The sequence below is a fragment of the Elaeis guineensis genome, chromosome 4 (genome assembly GCF_000442705.2).
Source record: "Elaeis guineensis isolate ETL-2024a chromosome 4, EG11, whole genome shotgun sequence".
Classification (NCBI taxonomy): Eukaryota; Viridiplantae; Streptophyta; class Magnoliopsida; order Arecales; family Arecaceae; genus Elaeis; species Elaeis guineensis.
In genome coordinates this window covers 62,841,076-62,854,062 of record NC_025996.2, presented here as the reverse complement: position 1 = coordinate 62,854,062, position 12,987 = coordinate 62,841,076, and the positions used below count along the sequence as shown (strand labels likewise).

At 43.0% G+C, this 12,987-nt stretch overlaps 1 non-coding gene across 1 annotated transcript; it reads left to right on the top strand.

Annotated features, from left to right (window-relative positions):
- The first annotated feature begins 7,631 nt into the window (after window positions 1-7,631).
- On the top strand, window positions 7,632-7,737 carry LOC140857716 (small nucleolar RNA R71). The gene has a single exon (XR_012141207.1). It is a non-coding gene; the product is annotated as a small nucleolar RNA R71 (small nucleolar RNA).
- The last annotated feature ends 5,250 nt before the right edge of the window (window positions 7,738-12,987 follow it).

Here is a 12,987-nt window from a genome sequence, read left to right as displayed (position 1 = left end):
CTGCACATTACGATTGACCCACTAAATTTCTTGAGTTTGCTAAATAATTTTCAAACAAATAAAATCATAGATTGTCAACCCCTCAAATCATAACCCAAGATATAAATTATCCATCGAAAACTAAATCCTATGAATTTCTATCGCAATCCCTAATGATCATAACCTTAAGTTTAGACACCACTTAAGTCACAATCCTTAACGATCACAATGTAAGCTTTGATACTATTCTATCACATCTGAAATCCGCACCCGGATCAACCATGTGACATGATCGCATGATCCTAAAGCGAAGCCCTAGAGATTATGCAAACCTATAAAATTACTTCATTGCTTGAACTCCAGGTCAAACCCATTCAAACTATATGTCTTGCAACTCTAAAAAAAGAAAAAGAATTATGAGCTTTACAGCCTAGCAAAATTCTCCACACTCACACCAATATGAATATGAAAATATCTTTTAACAAATATATAACTGATAGAAAGATAATAAGGTTCATGTATCATTGATGCACGTCGTCAGGGCATCAAAAAAATAAACCCAATTCTAACTATCACATAGCTAGGGTGAATCGGGATCATATCCACAAGATCTCGGACAATTGTTTAATAATTATTAGAAGCAAAAGAAAGATAAATTTTAATTAATTATTAAGAAAGCAGTAATTTAATTTAATTCACGAAAGGAAATCAAATAGGAAAGAAGCCTCAAAAATTCAGAATCCACCATGCAAAATAGATTTTATATTTTTTTTTTACTTTTATATAGCAATGATGAGATTTGTAATTGAGATGGAGTGTAATTTACCTCGGATAGGTATGAACCATATCCTTGGATTATGGCTCATCCGTCCAGAGTATAGATTACTTATCTCAACTACAAGTTAAAGATTTGAATTAAAAAATAATAATTTATCTCTCCTAAGTAGCATCGTACCTGTAGATCATGGCATGTCCGTGAAGAGTATAGGTTGTGCACGCTGAATCCAAACCTCTAAAGAAGAAAGAATATCAAATAAACATGAAGTACAAAATAATTCTTTATTTCATTGCAATGAAAAATAAATACAAGAAAAAAAAATAAATTTATATTGCTGGCTTCATGTCTTTCGAGTTGGAGAAATCTAGCCTTCTATGGAACTCTTACCACTGACATCCTGTTTCTGAGGAGACTCTTGGACAACAGCTGAAAAATGTTTGATGGCAACAGAGGGAGAGACATGGGTTTTGATGTGGAGAAGAATGATGAAGGTGTCCACCCCCCGACATCTTCTGTGATCTTCTTTTTATAGACTTTATTTTACACGTTCAAGCCATATTTGCTTTGCATCTCAACAGCCTCTTCTTATCCGTATTTTTTCATAAAATCGTGCGTCTTTCCATGTTTATTTTCTGTTTAGCCATTCTTTCTACGATAGCTTCCACGGAATTTAAACCACGCTCACCATTTGCCAATGCACTCCACCCCATGCATTCAAGTTGCTGGGTCCCACATACTTTTTAAATGCCTTATGATCACACCCAAGCCCAGCCAACATCTTCTTCATTTAATATTCCCATGTGGGTCTCTACTTTAAATCACCCATTACATGAAACTTGTTGTTGACTTTTTAAACTATTCCCTTTTCAAACTTCATGTGCTGTGGACTAGACCATGCAACCAACTATTTTATACCAAAGCTTCTGTACATTGTGTGGGCTGCATGAAGAGGTTTTGGGCCTTCCATCATTTTGTGCTTTTGAATTTTATTCTAAACTTGAGTTAGGCTTGATTTTGAGCATTTCTTGGGTTTGGACTAAATCTCCTAATTACCTGCAAAAGAGATTAAGAAGTATTAAATACCGACTAATAAAGATTAAATAATATAATATTTAATACTTCTAACATTATAATTCATGTATTGATCACACTCTCTAACTCGAATTTTTGCTCGTCCTTGAGTAAAATAGATAAATCAGTAGTGTGTATAGACTCATCCTTGAATTAAAAGTTATCTTGACAGTTCTAAGATCAGATGATACCCGGCTAGACCATTAAAGTAATATTTCATCGGATTATCAATTCTACCCATCTAATGGTTGAGTGAAGTCCATAGAATTTTTAGAGTTTTTTCCTTTCACCAACTTTTCACTTCATTCTTTAAGTCCTGTAACTTGTTGTGGGCTTAGTGTGGTGTCTTTTTGCAATTTAGTCTATTTATTCTTTCTTTTTTTTTTGAATGTATAGTCAGTGCAATATCCTAACTCCTTAAGCTTTCTAGTTGATCCATTAATGAGCTTTAGGCCAATAACTCCCAAACCAATTGACTTTAGGGCATTAGGTGCAAAGCACCCCTTAAACTTACTTACTCGAGTCAAAAAGGCTACGATTAAGACTGACTCTACAAGAGGTTTCTTTGCATTCTCACCTTTTGACACGAACAATAATGCTTACTTAGGTGAAGGGGTCGATTACTCAGTAAAAATACTAAAAACCTATTTTATTAATCTGGATAAACTTTAACTTCAAGGTGGACTTTTTTTTTTGCAAACTTTGACTTTTCCACTTATACCCTCATGAAATAGATTCCTTATTGAGATCATTGGGCAGAAGGTTCTAGAGTTACTCCAAAATTTATTCTGGTATTCTGATCCAAACTCCACCATTTATTGAGCTTTCTTAATAATTTATCCCTCAATATTCCTAAAATTATCTAAACTGTCAATCATTCATTAATTAGAATGCCTGATTAACTTAATTCGAGATAAAATCTCATACACAAAATTGATTATAATCATATTTTGAGGACTTGATTAATTTAATTATTCTCTTCCTCCCATCTTTATTTTCATTATCCTCAATGGAAGAAAAGAAAAAAATAGAATAGAAAAAGAAATTATAAGGAAAGATACCACCTGAGTTCGATGTGCTCGTTTATTATTGGATAAGAGGTTCTTCCTTTGCGGGTGTGGTTTGTTCGTGACTCCATCTGGTTTTAGATGGGATGCTCCCTTCAACTTGTTTAATTATCATTCTCAGTTTTTCTAGCAAAAAAAAAAAGATAGATGAAATGCATAAGCTGGGTTGTCTCCCAGGAGCACTAAGTTTAAAGTCTTCAGCCAAACTGTGCTTAGTATCATTCTATTGGATCCACTAGATCAACAGATTCAATTAGCTCTCCATCATTGATTCCTTCCAGATATGGTTTCAGATGTTGCCTATTTACCTTAAAAGTATTTTCTATTTAGGTTCTCTGAGTTCTACAGCTCCATAGGAAAATATCTGGGTCATAATGAAGGGTCCATCCCAGCATGAGCAAAATTTTTTAGGAAAAAGACGCAACCTAGAATTGAAGAGCCATACTTTCTGATTGGGCTCGAATATTTTTCATGCAATGAATTTATCGTGGTATGCTTTAGTTCGGGCTTTATAAATTTTAGCACTTTCATACGCTTTATTGCGTAGCTCTTCTAACTCATTCAATTGGAGTCTCCTATTAAAACCTATAGTTTTCATATCAAATTAAATTTTTGTATGGCCAAAATGCACGATGTTCTAATTTGACTGGTAGGTGACAAGCCTTTTCAAAGATAAGTGATACGGAGACATTTCTATGGGTTTTTAAAAACCGTACGGTAAGCCCATAGCGCATCATCCAAGCATGCTGACCAATTCTATCAGGTCTTACATTTTTTCAAGAATATTTTGATCTCCCTATTGGAGATTCAACTTGTCACTTGTCTGAGGGTGATAAGGTGTGGCAACTTTATAGATTATTTCATATTTTTTCATTAAATTTTTAAAGTGCTTATTCATGAAGTGTGTACCCCATCACTTATGATGGCTTTTGGGCACCCAAACGACTAAAGATGTTATGTTGAATGAACTTCATCACAACTTTATGATCATTGATTCTGGTTGCTATTGCCTCTATCCATTTTGAAACATAGTCTACTGCGACTAAAATATACTCAAATCCAAATGAGGAAGGAAAGGATCCCATGAAATCAATCCCCCAAGCATCAAAAATTTTTATGACAAGAATAGGGGACAGGGCATCATATTTTTCTTAAAATATTTTCTGTTTGTTGGCATCGCATGCAATTATGGTTGAATTCATGTGCATCTTTAATAGTGTCGGCCAGTAAAATCCACTTTGCAACACCTTTGCTGCAGTTTTTCTTCCACTAAAATGTCCCCCACATGCCAGCGAGTGACAAAGGTAAGAATACTTTGGACTTCACACTCGGGATACAATGTCGGATCACTTGATCTGAGCAATATTTGAACAATTCTGGTTCTTTCCAGAAATAGTATTTTACTTGGGAAAGAAATTTTTTTTTCTCTTGTTGGGTCCAGTGAGACAGGATCTGTCCCACTGCCAAGTAATTGATTATATGAGCAAACCAAGGAAGAACAGTGGAAGAGATTGAAATGAGTTGTTCATCTAAAACCTATCTTTGATCGCTTCTTTATTGTGTTCTAGCAAGATCCTAGAAATATGATCTGCTACCAAGTTTTGGAACCCTTTTTGTCTAAAATTTCTAAATCAAATTCTTGTAATAGAAGATCCATCTAATCAGCCTTGGTTTTGTATCCTTTTTGATAGTAGATGTTTCAGTGCTGCATGATCAAAGTATACCAAGATCTTGGAGCCCAGAAGGTATGATCTAAATTTTTCTAAGCAAAACACAACTGCGAGCAACTCTTTTTCGATCGTGGTATAGTTCAATTGGGCATCTGAAAAAGTTTTGCTTGCATAATATATTACATATGATTCTTGATTAAATCTTTGCCCTAATACTGCCCCTATAGCATAATCAGAAGCATCACACATAATTTCGAATGGTAGGGTCCAATCCGGAGGTTTTATGATCAGTACAGTGGTTAAGACAGTTCTGAGCATATTGTAAGAAGCCATGCCATCTTCATTAAAATCAAAAGAATTTTTCTTGACTAGGAGATTGCATAAGGGTCGTGAGATTTTGCTAAAATTTTTAATGAAACGCCTATAGAAACCACATGGCCTAAAAAAGATCATACTTGTTTAACCGAGGTTGGGGGAGGTAATTTCGAAATTACTTCAATCTTGGCTTTATCTACTTCGATCCCTCACTCGGATACAATATGTCCGAGCACGATTCCCTCACGAACCATAAAATGGCTCTTCTCCCAACTTAAAATCAGATTTATTTCCACACATCGTTGAAGGACCTTGGTTAGGTTCTGAAGACAGTCATCAAAGGTAGGGTCGAATATCGAAAAATTATCGATGAAGACCTCTAGGAATTTGTCAACCATATCAGAAAAGATGGTCAAAATACACCATTGAAAAGTGGCTGGTGCATTGCAGAGACCGAATGGTATACATCTAAATGCGAACGTTCCAAATGGGCATGTGAAAGTGGTCTTTTCTTGTTAGTAGGGAACATCGGAACCTGATTATATCCTGAATATCCATTCAGAAAATAGAAGAAACTTTATCCTGCTAACCATTCTAAGATTTGGTCAATAAAAGGCAAAGAAAAATGATCTTTTCTAATGACGACATTTAGCTTGCGGTAGTCACACATACTCACCAACCAGTTGTTGTACAAGTAGGAATTAACTCACCCTCATCATCCTCTACTACAGTAATACTTGATTTCTTAGGTACTATCTGGGTTGGAGTAACCCATTGACTATCCAAAATCGGATAGATGATACCAGCATCAAGCCATTTTACTACTTCCTTTTTCACAACTTCCCGCATATTCGGATTCAATCTTCGTTGCATGTCCCTATGTGGTTTGGCTTCAGCCTCACAGTGAATGCGATGCATGCAAACAGAAGGATCTATACCCTTTAGATCGGCAATCGTCCATCCTATGGCTTCTTTATGCTTTTTGAGCACCCTTACAAGTTGTTCCTCCTGGTCAGTGGTTAGGTCGAATGCAATGATCACTGGTAGAGTATCATTAGATCTGAGAAAAGAATATTTCAACATGACAGAAAGAGATTTTAGCTCTAGGATAGGTGATGCTTCTAAGGATGGTACTAGAGGGCTTGATTGAGTCGGTAATTGCTCATATTTTACAGTCCAAGGGGGAATGGTATTAAACTTGGGAGGTTCTAGCAAAGCATGTACTTTTTCAGTGTACCCATCAATATCCAAATTATCTACTCTAAGATGTGTTAGGCATGCCTGTAAAGGATTTGAGTTGAGCAAGGCAGGGGCGTTATCTTCTACAACTTCCTCTAGCATGTTGATCTTGTTATGGTCGTACGTGGGTGGTCCTTGAAATACATTGAAAATATTTAATCTCAGCTTCTTATTTTTGAAAGATACATCCATAACCCCAGTCCTACAATTTATACAAGCATTAGCGGTTGCGAGGAAGGGTCTTCTTAGAATGATTGGTATTTGGCTGGGGTTGCTATCAGATTCCATATCCAGCATAAGAAAGTCAACAGGAAAGTAAAATTCATCTACTTTCACCAACACATCTTCTAGCATTCCACGGGATATCTTAATGGATTGATCTGCTAGTTGTAAAGTTACCGTTGTAGGTTTTAACTCTCCAAATCCAAATAGATCATAAACAGAGCTTGGGAGAACGTTGACACTTGCACCCAAATCTAATAATATCTTTTTAATCGTGAGATCCCCTATGACATAGGATATAATTGGGGTACCTGGATCCTTTAGTTTGAGTGGGGTACTTTGCTAAAAAATTGAGCTGGCCTGCTCAGTTAGGTATATTTTTTTTGGTATCTGTGCCTTAGATTTTTATTTTTGTGTGCACAGATCCTTAAGAAATTTGGTGTATGCAGGAACTTGCTTAATAGCATCAAGAAGCGGAAAGTTTATTTGAACCTGTTTGAAAAGTTCTAACATTTCATTCATCTTAATACCCTTTTTATCGAAAAACAGAGGAGATTCTAAAGCATTGGAAAATAGAGCCTTAGGTGCAGGTGCTGGGTTAACAGATTCTTTCCTCTCTTTCGGTTTCTTCTTTTCTGGTGTGGTCGGCATTGGTGGCTCTGGTTGCTGGGTTACTTCAGGTTGATTTAAGATTTTTCTACTTCTAAGGGTCATAATCGATCTGGCATGTTCGAAAAAAGTTTCACTGGAGGAATCATTGGTTGTGGTTTCCATGAAAAATTTGGATGGTTCTTCCATCCTGGGTTGTATGTAGTAAAATAGGGATTGTTCGTGCTAGAACAAAGATTGTTCCCTGGTCTATGAGTGATTTGGGCTTGATGGACTTGCTCTTGTACATATTCAGAAAACTGTGGTGCAATTGGACACTCACTCACAAAGTGAGTGGGGCTTGAACATAGTGCACATATATCTTGCATCTGACTAGATAGAGAAGGGGAATGTCCTATATTTAATAATCGATCTAATTTTTGGGACAATTCATCTACCTTATGATGGACATCTATGGCATTTCCTACTTCATAGATTCTATCTCTCTTTGGGTTTAACATGGGTTTGTCTCTAACAGAGGCAGACATATGATGTAATGAATTTTCACTTAAAATTTCAAACAGTTGCCATGCCTCATCTTCACTTTTGAGCATGAATGTCCACCGCATGATGCATCAACCATTTGTCAGTGTCTTTCAGATAGCCCATAATAAAAACATTGAACTAACTGCCACTTGGATACAGCACGATGGAGACATTTTCTAATAAGTTCCATTAACCTCTCCCATGTTTCATGAAATATTTCTCCATCTAGTTGGAAAAAACTAGTTATGGCTTTTCTTATTTGATTAGTTTTTCCTATGAAAAAATATTTCTTGAAAAATTCTCCTTGGAGCTGGTCCCAGGTTGATATAGTCATGGAATCCAAAGTACGTAGCCAATATTTGGCTTCGTCCTTGAGAGAGAAAGGAAATAATTTCAATCTAAGGGCATCATCGGAGAAGTTGTGAATCTTGACTGTTGAGCATATCTCAAGAAATTTGTCAAGATGCTTATAAGGATCCTCGTCACTAAGTCCATAAAATGAGGATTGTTGGGTATAAAATACCTCCCAGCCGAAGTTCGTGACAGGAGTGACCCTCCAGGGATTCTACCGACGTCCGATCTTCGACGACATCTTTCCGAACCTCTCCGACGGTCGAGCCTCCACAACGTTCCCAAGCTCTGCCGATGGATAAACCCCCACCAATGTAGGCCGGATTCTCCATGATGGGCGGACTCCACCCAAGTTTCGACAGTGGTCGACCAACTACAGGTAGACTTCATCCGGACTCCTATGGGAGCCGGACTTTGTCTCCGACTCTGACTGCAGGAAGACTTCGTCCGGACTCCTACGGGAGCCGGACTTCGTCCCCGACTCCGGCTGCAGGAAGACTTCATCCGGACTCCTACGGGAGCCGGACTTCGTCCCCGACTCCAACTACAGGTAGACTTCATCCAGACTCCTATGGGAGTCGGACTTCATCCCCGACTTCGACTGCAGGAAGACTTCATGCAGACTCCTACGAGAGCCAGACTTCGTCCCCGACTTCAACTGCAGGTAGACTTCATCCGAACTCCTACGGGAGCCGAACTTCATCCCTGACTTCAACTGCAGGAAGACTTCATCCGGACTTCATCCCCGACTCCAACTGCAAGTAGACGCCATCCGGACTCCTATAGGAGCCAGACTTCATCCCCGACTCCAACTGCAGGTAGACTTCATCCGGACTCCTACGGGAGCCGAACTTCGTCCCCGACTCCAGCGGCAGGTAGACTTCGTCCGGGCTCCCATGGGAGCCGGACTTCCGCCCTGAACTCCTATTGCAGGTAGACCTCACCCCGAACTCCTACAAGGGCTGGACTCCGAGCTTCTACTGCAAGCGACCCACTCTGAGTTTTCGCTACAAACGATCTACTTCAAATTTCTACCACGAGCGGTCCGTGCCGGATTCCCACCGTAAGCCTTCACCCGAGCTTCCATTATGGATGAATTCCGTTCGGATTTCTGTTGCAGACAAGCCTTGGCCGAGATTTCTCGACAAATGATCTCCATCCGGGCTTCTACGGAGATCGGACTCCGATCGAACTTCTATAAGCGGGCAAATGCCAGGCTCACGGAATCTAGCAGTTGGACCCCTCCGGCGGATGAACCTCTCCAGCGCCATCCGACATCCACCACCGGTCGACCCTCTGCCGAAGTCTGCACGAAATCGGACTGCATCTGCGGAAAGCCTCTGACCGAGCTCCTACGGCAAGTGGTCCTCGTCTGCAGCCTTAACGCCCAAGGCACCCAACAGGATTTGCAACATCCGAGCTCCTCTCAGATGGATAGCTACCTCTCTCCACCAGACACCTCAACCGAACTTCGGCCGACAGGCCTGGACCCCCTGGCAGGCCACAGTAATGGCCACGACTCTGCTCCACTTCCTGTGACGGATACCGCACGGCTCCATCACTCCCTGACAGGCCACAGTAATGGCCGTGACTCTGCTCCACTTTTTACAACGGATACCGCACGGCTCCTCCACCCTCTGGCAAGTCGCGACAACGGACACTGCTCCACTCCCCGCAACAGACTCCACGTGGCAGGTCACAGTGATGGCCACGATTCCACTCCACTACTCTTCATGATAAACTCCTCCTGGCTCCGAACGGCCCACTGCCAGACGGTTACAAACGTCACTGTCAGTCTATAGCCCTCTCCGCCTATAAAAAGTGGGATCCCAGATACGTTATTCTCTAAGCTCTAATTTCTATCCCAAAAACTCTGCTAAAATTTTTGTTCGAGCACTCCATTCTTGTTGAGGCAGAGAACTGACTTGAGCGTCGGAGGGTCTTGCCGGAGGAACCCCAACTCCGGTTTAGACTTCCTTTGCAGGTCCCGACGGCGATCGTGACTCCCTCGACTCCAGCTTCTCCGATGCAGGCGAATTTTTGCACCAACAGGATTAGCGCTAGAGGAAGGGGGGCTGTGTCTTCGCAGTACCGTTGTTCTTAAAGGAGCGCTCAATGGGACCGCCACCGGTCATCTTTTTCGATGTCCTCTCCTCCTTCCCCCACTAGGTCTTCACCCAATGCCTCCCCGCAAATCATCGACGTGGCGATCCATGGCCTCCGCGGCCAGATCTCAGGCTCCGACCTCACCTTCAGTTTTCCAGTCTCCTCCTCCTCCTCCAGCAATGGCGGTTGGCACGGAGCAATTTGACCTACTGGTTCAGCAGGTCAGAGGCCTCACTGAAGCTGTGCAGGCCATACAACAGCAGCAGCAGCCGCAGGCATCAGTGCGACTGGAGAGAGCGTCGCCAGAACTCCAAAATCTGGCGGTAAGATGGGCCACTTGGGCCAGCCGCCCCGTCTTTCCCGGAAAGATGAATCCGAGGGTGGAGAGCCCTCAGTCAGATCACGATTCCACCCTTGGAAGATCTCTAGCTCCATTCTGTCAGAAGACCCTCGAGATCCGTAGTCGAGAGGATTTCCTGGACCGGAGGCTCCAGGAGATGAACCGACAGATCGAAGAACTCCGCCACGCTCCCGCCATTTATGGTGAGGACATTTGTACTAACCCTCCCTTTTCCCAAATGATCATGCAGGAACCGATCCCGCCGAACTTCAAGCTCCCTCAGTTTGAAAGCTACGACGAAACTTCGGACCCAGTTGACCACCTGGAGGTCTTCCGGACAATGATGCTGCTTCATGGTGCGCCCGATGCCATCCTGTGTCGAGCTTTTCCATCCACCTTGAAGGGAGCGGTGAGAAACTGGTACTCGACGCTGAAGTCGGATACCATCTTTTCCTTTGATCAGATGAGCCACCAGTTTGTGGCTCATTTTGTTAGCAGCCGGCATCCCCGGAAGGGTTTGAAGTCCCTCATCAACATCAAGCAGAGGGAGGGGGAGTCCATTCGGGCTTACGTCAACCATTTCAATATCGCCGCGTTGGAGGTCCGGAACTTGGACCAATCGATCGCGATGGCCGCTCTGAAAGGCGGCCTTCAGAAGAACGACCTTCTATTCTCCCTGAAAAAGAAGTACCCCAGGAATTTTACTGATTTGTTGGCTCGGGCCGAAGGGTACGTCCGAGCAGAAGAAGCCTTCAAGATGAAGGATGAGGAGACCGCGAGAGAGCGACAGGTGGGAGACTCGAGTAAGCCCGCAGTCGAGAAAGGGGTGAGAGAAGCTCGGCCGCATTCTCGAACTCCCCCCGGGCACAAGCGCGCCCAGACTCCTCCCCGAGCGCACAGACAGAGAAGTCCGGAGCACGAGTCCGCCAGGGGTCTCCCCCAGGGAGATTCCGCAGCTATGCCCCCTCAACGCATCGAAAATTCAGGTGCTGATGGAAGTCAGAGAGCAGCTCCCAAGGCCAGAAAGGATACGCACGCACCCCGAGAAGTGCAATCCTAATAAGTTCTGCCTCTACCATCGTGACCACGGCCACGACACGGAGGAATGCATTCAGCTCCGAGATGAGATCGAGGAGCTCATCAGATGAGGTCGGCTCAACAAGTTCATTCGACACCGGCCTGAGGATAGAGAGGATCGACCAAGGGCCCTGCCGCAGCCTGAACCGTCGAGGAGGGAAGAGCAGCCCGGAGATCAGCCTCCAATTGGGATCATCAACTCCTTCTCTAGAGGACCTTGACAGAAAGCAGACCTTCTACAGCCCTGGGATTTAAAAAACTTGTAAATGTATTGCGAACGATCCCGCTTTAAATCAAGATTTCTTTCAGACTTGCGCATCTTTCCCTTTTTGGCATAGACTTGTAACGACAAGGGACGACCCCTTCGGACAATGAAAACAAACCCTAATGTGGGCAAAGTTGAAAGTCCGATTATTTTTAGATCGGATGGGGGGAGAGGCCACACAGCGCCCATATGCACCCCCACAGCCATGTTAGGGACAGGAGGAGAACCTCGTCCTAACATGAGCAAGGTCGAAGGCCCGGTTATTTTTAGACCGGATGGGGGGAGAGGCCACACAGCGCCCATATGCGCCCCCACAGTCATGTTAGGGACAGGAGGAGAACCTCGCCCTAACATGGGCAAGGTCGAAGGCCCGGTTATTTTTAGATCGGATGGGAGGAGAGGCCACACAGCGCCCATATGCGCCCCCACAGCCATGTTATGGACAGGAGGAGAACCTCACCCTAACATGAGCAAGGTCGAAGGCTCGATTATTTTTAGACCGAATGGAGGGAGAGGCCACACAGCGCCCATATGCGCCCCCACAGCCATGTTAGGGACAGGAGGAGAATCTCGCCCTAACATGAGCAAGGTCGAAGGTCCGGTTATTTTTAGACCGGATGGGGGGAGAGGCCATACAGCATCCATATGCGCCCCCACAGTCATGTTAGGGACAGGAGGAGAACCTCGTCCTAACATGAGCAAGGTCGAAAGTCTAGTTACTTGTAGATCGGATGGGGGGAGAGGCCGCACAGCGCTCATATGTGCCCCCGCAGCCCTGTTAGGAACAGAAGGAGAACCTCGTCCTAATCTGAGCTAAAACTGATCACATTAGAAATAGGAGAAGAATCTCGTCCTGACACCAATTAAGGTCCGACCATTTGAGACCCGGCAAGAAAGAAGAAAATCTTCTCGACGGCCCTTCTATGCTACCGCGACTCCATAAAAAGCTAGGGAGAACCCTTGCCTAAAAGAAGGAGGAAAATGTGAAGGAACAGCGACGGGCTATCCCAATGAAAAATGGAGGCCAAACTACACTAAAAGCACAGAGGACCTCATCTCCATGAAGAAGGAGGAAGAGAAAGTAAGATCTACGGTCACGAACAAAAAGGCAAATCAACACGGCGATGGCTAGAAACCTCCAAGCGGTGTCGATGCCGAACCAATCAAAAATACAAGAAACTCGATAATGATGACCTAATACAAAGATGAATAAGAAACCTTCGAACAACATCGACATCGCACAAGACAAAAATGAAAGAAATCCGACGCACGATAATTCAACACGACGTACGGGTAAGGTAACAAAGACCTTTTTATTTCATTAGCAAAGTATGCGTTACAGAGCCTGGAAGGTCCGAAAAAAAAAAATAACA